We start from the raw sequence: 6605 nt of genomic DNA, 5'->3' as shown, positions 1-6605 counted from the left end.
GATTGGAAGGTCCATTTCAATCCCATTACTATTTTTTTAATATATTGCACATTTGGAATTGTTAAAATTGTTGAATGTTTACTGTTTTTGGCTGGTTAATGCATATGGATTATGGAAATTAAAATCATCGTTGGGAAAATTGAAAATTATTTTTTTGCAGTTTCAGGTAAAATTAATTCAAAAATGGAGATTTTGATTAGGGACACTGGGTTTGGTTATAAATTCCGATTAATATCTCATTGAAGCTTTGTTTTACAATTAAGGTTCGTAGGCAAACGTTAGGGTCATTTAATTTGCGTGTGTTTTCTTTTTACTCGCTTTTGAATATTATGTATTCATTCCCAAGTGGGGTGTCCCGGAAGAAAATCAATGTAAAAAAAAATGGAGGTCGTTCGTGGAGAAGACCCCAGCATGTCGGGGACAGCTTAGTATAGGTTGGCATAGGATCAGTGGCGGAGCCACACCCATTGAAGGGTGTTCATATGAGCACCCTTCGTCGAAAAAAATTATCGAATGCCTATGTTAAATATAGAATTTTGTGGATATATACTAGTAATGAACAACCTTGATATAGAAACGAAGGATAGCCTAGCGGCAAAGGGTGTGCAAACTATCGCTCACACATCCCCTGTCCTAAAATATGAACACCGTTCGTCGGAATCCTGGCTCCGCCCCTGCATAGGATAGTATATGTTTATTTTATTGCAGTTTTCTTTATTTTGGGTTGTATAATTCAGACTTTATTCTCGAACTTTTCTTGTGCGCGTGCTTGTTTGTTTTACCTGAGTTTACTTGATTGAGTTTCCGCTTAAGCCAATACGAGTTAATTAAAGCGACCGTGCTAAAACCACGGGATTCGAGGGATGTCTCACACCTTCCCCTCGGTCAACAGAATTCTTTAACCGGAATCTCTGTCACTGATCAATTTTGAGAGTAAAACTTGTTTTTAAAAGGGACGTTAATTTTACGGTGACTTGGCACACCAAAACCCGATGCCAAGTGACGACTCTTTTTCTCTAAATAAAATCCCTTTTCGAAACATATTTTTTGTCACTTTCGATTCGAAAACCCTTTTGAACTTATCATAACCTATAAATTATTTTTGCGGGAAAAAGGGGTGTGACATTAAGTTTATCAACTCTTAATGAAAATCTGTAGCTCTCGTGAGTGGGTGTTAAAGTTACAAGAGCACTCTTGAGAGATTTCACCTATATGAGTGTGGAAGTAGGCTGCTTCCTATGAGAATTGAACTTGTTCTCAAAAGCACTCATAAAACCAGTATAGCGCAAGTCCGTAATGTACTTGCTATTAAAGCTCATGTCAACACCTTGATTATTATGTGCAAGCAATGATATTTTATATCCCATAAGCAGTCATAATTCAAGTCTGACACCACTACGACTCTGGAATAAATATTACTGTTTTACTAAGTGAAAGTGCAATGCAGAGCACACCTTCATTATGCATAATAGTCTCCCTTCAGTTGATAAACTCTCTTATTTTAGTATCAAAATGAGTGAGGAATTGTTAGTCTATGAGAGGGAGCATTTTAATAATAATATAATATATTAATTTGCTGCCTTTGATGATTCATTTCCCACGTTCATAAGGCAGAACTGATGTGGCGTGAATTTACACCATAATCGATGCTTTTTAACTATAAGTTTTACTTGTTTTTGAGCAAGTCTGTGTTATTTTACGTGGTTTTTGTCATGTTTCAGGTTATATGAGGTCCCTAGAGCCTAAGTGTGGAAAACAAGCAAAAAAGTTGCAAAACTAGGGATAACTGGAAGTTCTGGAAAAGTTCGCGGAAAATTACTCTGCGCGATCGCGCCGTGTACTCACGCGATCGCGCCATAGCACGAAATTAATTCCACGCGACCGCGCCGAGACTTCACGCGACCGCGCCCACGCGCTATTTAAATGACACGCGATCGCATCGACTCAAACCGCGATCGCGATTGAGGGACAGGGGACGCTGACGTCATGAACGCGATCGCGCTGTCTCGTGGCGCGATCGCACTGAAGGAATTATGAGCGTTTTCGACCAGAACCTGGGATTCGCCGATTTCTTCCATTCCAGTTCATATAAATAGAAAACTAGGGCAAATTTTCAGTTCATCTTTGGCAGTTTTTCATCAAGTTTGGAGACTAGTATTTACACCACACTTTGGGGTTGAAGATTTGAAGATTTGGTTGAGTATTTCTTAAGCCTTTAATTCATTTCTTCAATTTCTTGCTTTGTATTGTATATCTAAGTGTGTAGCTTTCTATTCCATAACTTGAATCTCGTTTATGTAAGTATTCTTGATTAAAGTTTGGTTTGAAACTCTTGTTGTGCTTATGTATTGAATGGTTCTTATTGCTATTGAAGTGGGTCTTTGTTGATTTAATTAATCTCGTTCTTGAATGTTTCCAAAGGGATTAGCTAACCCTAGGACTCACCCATTTACTTAGATTGAGCTTGGAAAAGGAAATCTAGGTTGGGAAAGATTAATTAACAAGAATTTGGGTCATTAAACTCATCTAATAACTTGAGCTCGGAAGAGGATAGTTACTTGAGGTTAGATTGATTGTGCCTAATATCACACTCTAAGGCTTGGAAAAGCTTAGAGTGAAATTCATTGATTTGGTTGGAAGACTTTCAATGAGATTTTAGATATCATTATCTATTGACACAAACCCGTTCTTAGTTGTAAAATCGTGAAATACATTGGATCGTTACTTGAGTGTAATTTCCTTTGTATCCAAACTTGTGGCCATTGATCATTTTACTCGCTTTCTAGGTTAGTTTACATTTCCGCATTAGTTATAATATTTCTCAAAAACCTAAATATTATCCATCGTTTGGCTTTAGCGTAGTTGGTGAAAGTTCCTTACTTTCTTAATCGCCTAGCATATTGTTCCCTGTGGGATCGACCCCGACTCATAGTTGGGTAAATATATTGCATACGACCGTGTACACTTTCTCTTTGAGGAGTGTATTTGGACGTTATCAAAAATGGCGCCGTTGCCGGGGAACAATTTGGCGTATTTAGGTTAGTTTGGGATTTAAGCTTGCTTGCTTTGGTCCAAACTCGTAAATATTAGTGTAGTTGTTTTCTTTGCTTGATTTTATTTTTATATAAAAAAAAAAAAATTTTAAAAAAAAAAAAAATGGCATTTTTTCATGAAAACTTGTTTAGTAATGACTTTTATTGTGAGCATGGCCAAATTGGTGAGTTCAAACGCATGATGGAATGCTTGCTAGGTGAGGGTAATGAAAATCAAAAAGCCTTCGAAGAGTACTTGGAAACTAGTCTCCAACTTGGTTTGATGAAAGACGAAGAAAATCCTCCGCGGGCAAATCATTATGAACTACCCAATGCTCAAGATAAAAGGGTAAATCATGAAGATGAGTTTATTGGGAATGCCAAAGAAAAAAATGAATGGGAGTCAACCATGGTTCTAAACAATATGGTTGGTGTTGACCCCAATCCGGGGGAACAAGAGGATGTCATAGTTCAAAAAGTTCAAGAGCCTTATATTCTGCAATTTGAAAATTCAACAAGGCAAAATGACACTCCTCGCTTGAAGGCCAAGAAGTATAGAATGAACAAAATTTTACTTGGCGTGATCAGAAATTTACCACCCCCCGCTGCTCGTGGTCACAAACTTGATTCCAAGTTAGGTGCCCAATTCATAAGCTCCAAATGGCGAGAAAAGCGGTAAAGTTGGTATCCGTCGTGCCGCGACGTTAACTTAAGCGCTTGGTGGGAGGCAACCCATCGTTTTTAAATTTTTTTTTTTTTTTTTTTTTATCATTTTTGAAATTTGATTTTTTAAAATTGTTTAGTTTATGATTTGTGACTAATCTGCAAAATTTCACAATTTTTGGAGTTGTTTTGAATAGGTTGAGTTTTCAGAATAGCCACAAATCAGTAGTTGCTGGTTTCTGCTTATTTTCTGAACTGCTGGTTGTTTGCCGAATTTTACTCTAGGCGATCGCGCCACAAAGTCACGCGATCGCGGTAAAAAAAAAAAAAAAACAAAAAAAAAAAGAAGAACCTTACACATCGCGATCGCGACGTAGGGCCACGCGATCGCGATTCATCGCGATTCCAGGTAACTAAACAGATAAAAGAAGGCAAAACGGCTCAAAACCCATTTCCTTCACTTTTCCTCCAAAAATCTTACTTTTCTCTCAAACTCAACTTCAAAATTCCGGTAAATTTCATCAACTTGCAACCACAAGGTATGTGATTCCTCCATTATCTTGTTCCTAGGGTTGTTTTTTATCATCTTTCCATGTTAGAAATTGTGAGTTAAAATTTTTTCCTCCATTTATTTAAGCTTGAAAAGGTGATGAAATTGTTGAAATTCTTGTGATATAAATTGTTGTTTGTTGTTGAGTGATGTGAGTTGAGTGTTGGTTGCTGATATAAAAAAAAAAATTGGGCAAAACACAAGCTTGAAATCGTTGAATTGAAGGCACAAAATTGATGCCCATAACCTGTTTGTGAAAATGCTTAGCTGAATCTGTAACGATTCAGCGCGATCGCGGCTTGTACTGGAGCGATCGCGCTGAGTAAATGAACAAAATTGCCGCGATCGCGGCTGTTCCTCGCGCGATCGCGATTGAGGAATAATGATGAGCATTCTGAGGAGTGTATGCGGAGCGCAGCACGACAAGGAGGAAAATGAGGACGATTTTGTCCTGCCAGAGCCCAGCAGCTCCAGTTCAGAGAGTGAGCAGAGATGATCATAGCACGCAGTGCTAGCAGGTATAAAAAAAAAAAAAAAAAAAAAAAAAAAATGTTGATGTACTGCAGTGAGGACACTGCAAGTTTTTTGGTTAGGGGTAGGAACCTCCTCGGTTTTTCTTTGCCAGAATTCTTTTCCCGAGGGGAGTTTATTTTGTTGAAACTGGCATGTTTAGGATGTTACTTAGGTTGAATAGAATAATTTTGTTTTATTTGGTACGACTTGATAACTAATGGCATGTATTGTGTTTGTGCAAATTGTTGGACCCCTCGAAAAAAAAAAAAAAATTTGAAAAATGCATACTTAGAACAGTTATTGTCTGACATGATTGATTCTTTATATGACATTGTGATTATTGGGGTGTTGTGTGTGATGAATTACTACTTAGGAGGTCACAAGTGTGGAAATTATTGTCCTTATGCTGATGTGTGTGTGAAGTGTTAGTTTGATTCTGTTTATGCATGTATAATCTAGAACTTGCCCGGTTGGTCTTGTTTGAAATGCGAAAGTGAGTTTGGTTGTGAAATGATCTTAGGCTTTCTTTGTGTAAATAAGTCACTGTGCCTAAATAAGCCTCTCCAAAAGCTGAAAATACCCCTAGTTTCCCTTTTTGAGCCTTTTTGACCTTTTTCTTGGCTAGCTAATTATGAAACCTTACCCTTTGTGAAATTAATCCATCTTCACACCCGTTCCCTCCTTGATGCTATTAATTAGATGAGGCAAAATGTCTAAGTTGGAGGTGAAGTAAATGTGAAGTACATGTTCAAAACATAAGTTGGGGGTGGTGGAGTTTGCTAGTGAAGATTCGATGTGGTAGTTGCGTATATACAAAAAAAAAAAAAAAAAAAAAAAAATCAGAAAACTGTAACGCAAAAAGAATTCTAGGTTGGTTAGAAGTAAAACCACATCGAGGTTGAAAACTGAAAGAAAATAAAGGGGTGGAAAGAAAAGAGGCGAACTAAGGTGACAAGATGTTGTAGTGTTCAAGGAGGGTGAGTCACTAATATCCAAAAAGTATCCGACCCGTCCCTAAACCTACATTACAAGCCGAAACAAGTCCTAATGAGATCACAATCGAACAATCCTAGGATGAGAACATAGAAAATAAGGGCAAGCCTATGGTATTTGCATGTGTAAATATGAATTTTCTTTGTGAGTGTGAGTGTTTTTCTCTTCTCTTTCGTCTTCGTCCCATTCTTGTCGTATATATGTGTGTTGGGACATTTTTTTGGTCTATGTGAGGGCATAAGGATGAAAATTGAACAAAATAGAGTGACCGCCTAAAGTAGCGTTTGTGTGCACAATAATATGTTCGATAATATGATGTCATTTATTGAAGCTTCATGGTTAGTTGTAGTGTTCTTGAGTTGTTTATGTTGCTTTAAAACAGAAATTGGGGTGGTCCTTGGAAGAAAAAAATGCATGCCGGTAGTTCAGAGTCAAAACCAATATAGACATTGTTATTTTATGATATCTAGGTATTAGATTGAGTCGTGGTTTTGTATGGCTTGCTTGAGGACAAGCAAATACTTTAAGTTGGGGGTGTTGATGTGGCGTGAATTTACACCATAATCGATGCTTTTTAACTATAAGTTTTACTTGTTTTTGAGCAAGTCTGTGTTATTTTACGTGGTTTTTGTCATGTTTCAGGTTATATGAGGTCCCTAGAGCCTAAGTGTGGAAAACAAGCAAAAAAGTTGCAAAACTAGGGATAACTGGAAGTTCTGGAAAAGTTCGCGGAAAATTACTCTGCGCGATCGCGCCGTGTACTCACGCGATCGCGCCATAGCACGAAATTAATTCCACGCGACCGCGCCGAGACTTCACGCGACCGCGCCCACGCGCTATTTAAATGACACGCG

The sequence above is a fragment of the Lycium barbarum genome, chromosome 2 (genome assembly GCF_019175385.1).
Source record: "Lycium barbarum isolate Lr01 chromosome 2, ASM1917538v2, whole genome shotgun sequence".
In the NCBI taxonomy this organism is placed as follows: Eukaryota; Viridiplantae; Streptophyta; class Magnoliopsida; order Solanales; family Solanaceae; genus Lycium; species Lycium barbarum.
The sequence above is the reverse complement of the archived record's forward strand: the minus strand, read 5'-3'. Positions refer to the sequence as shown.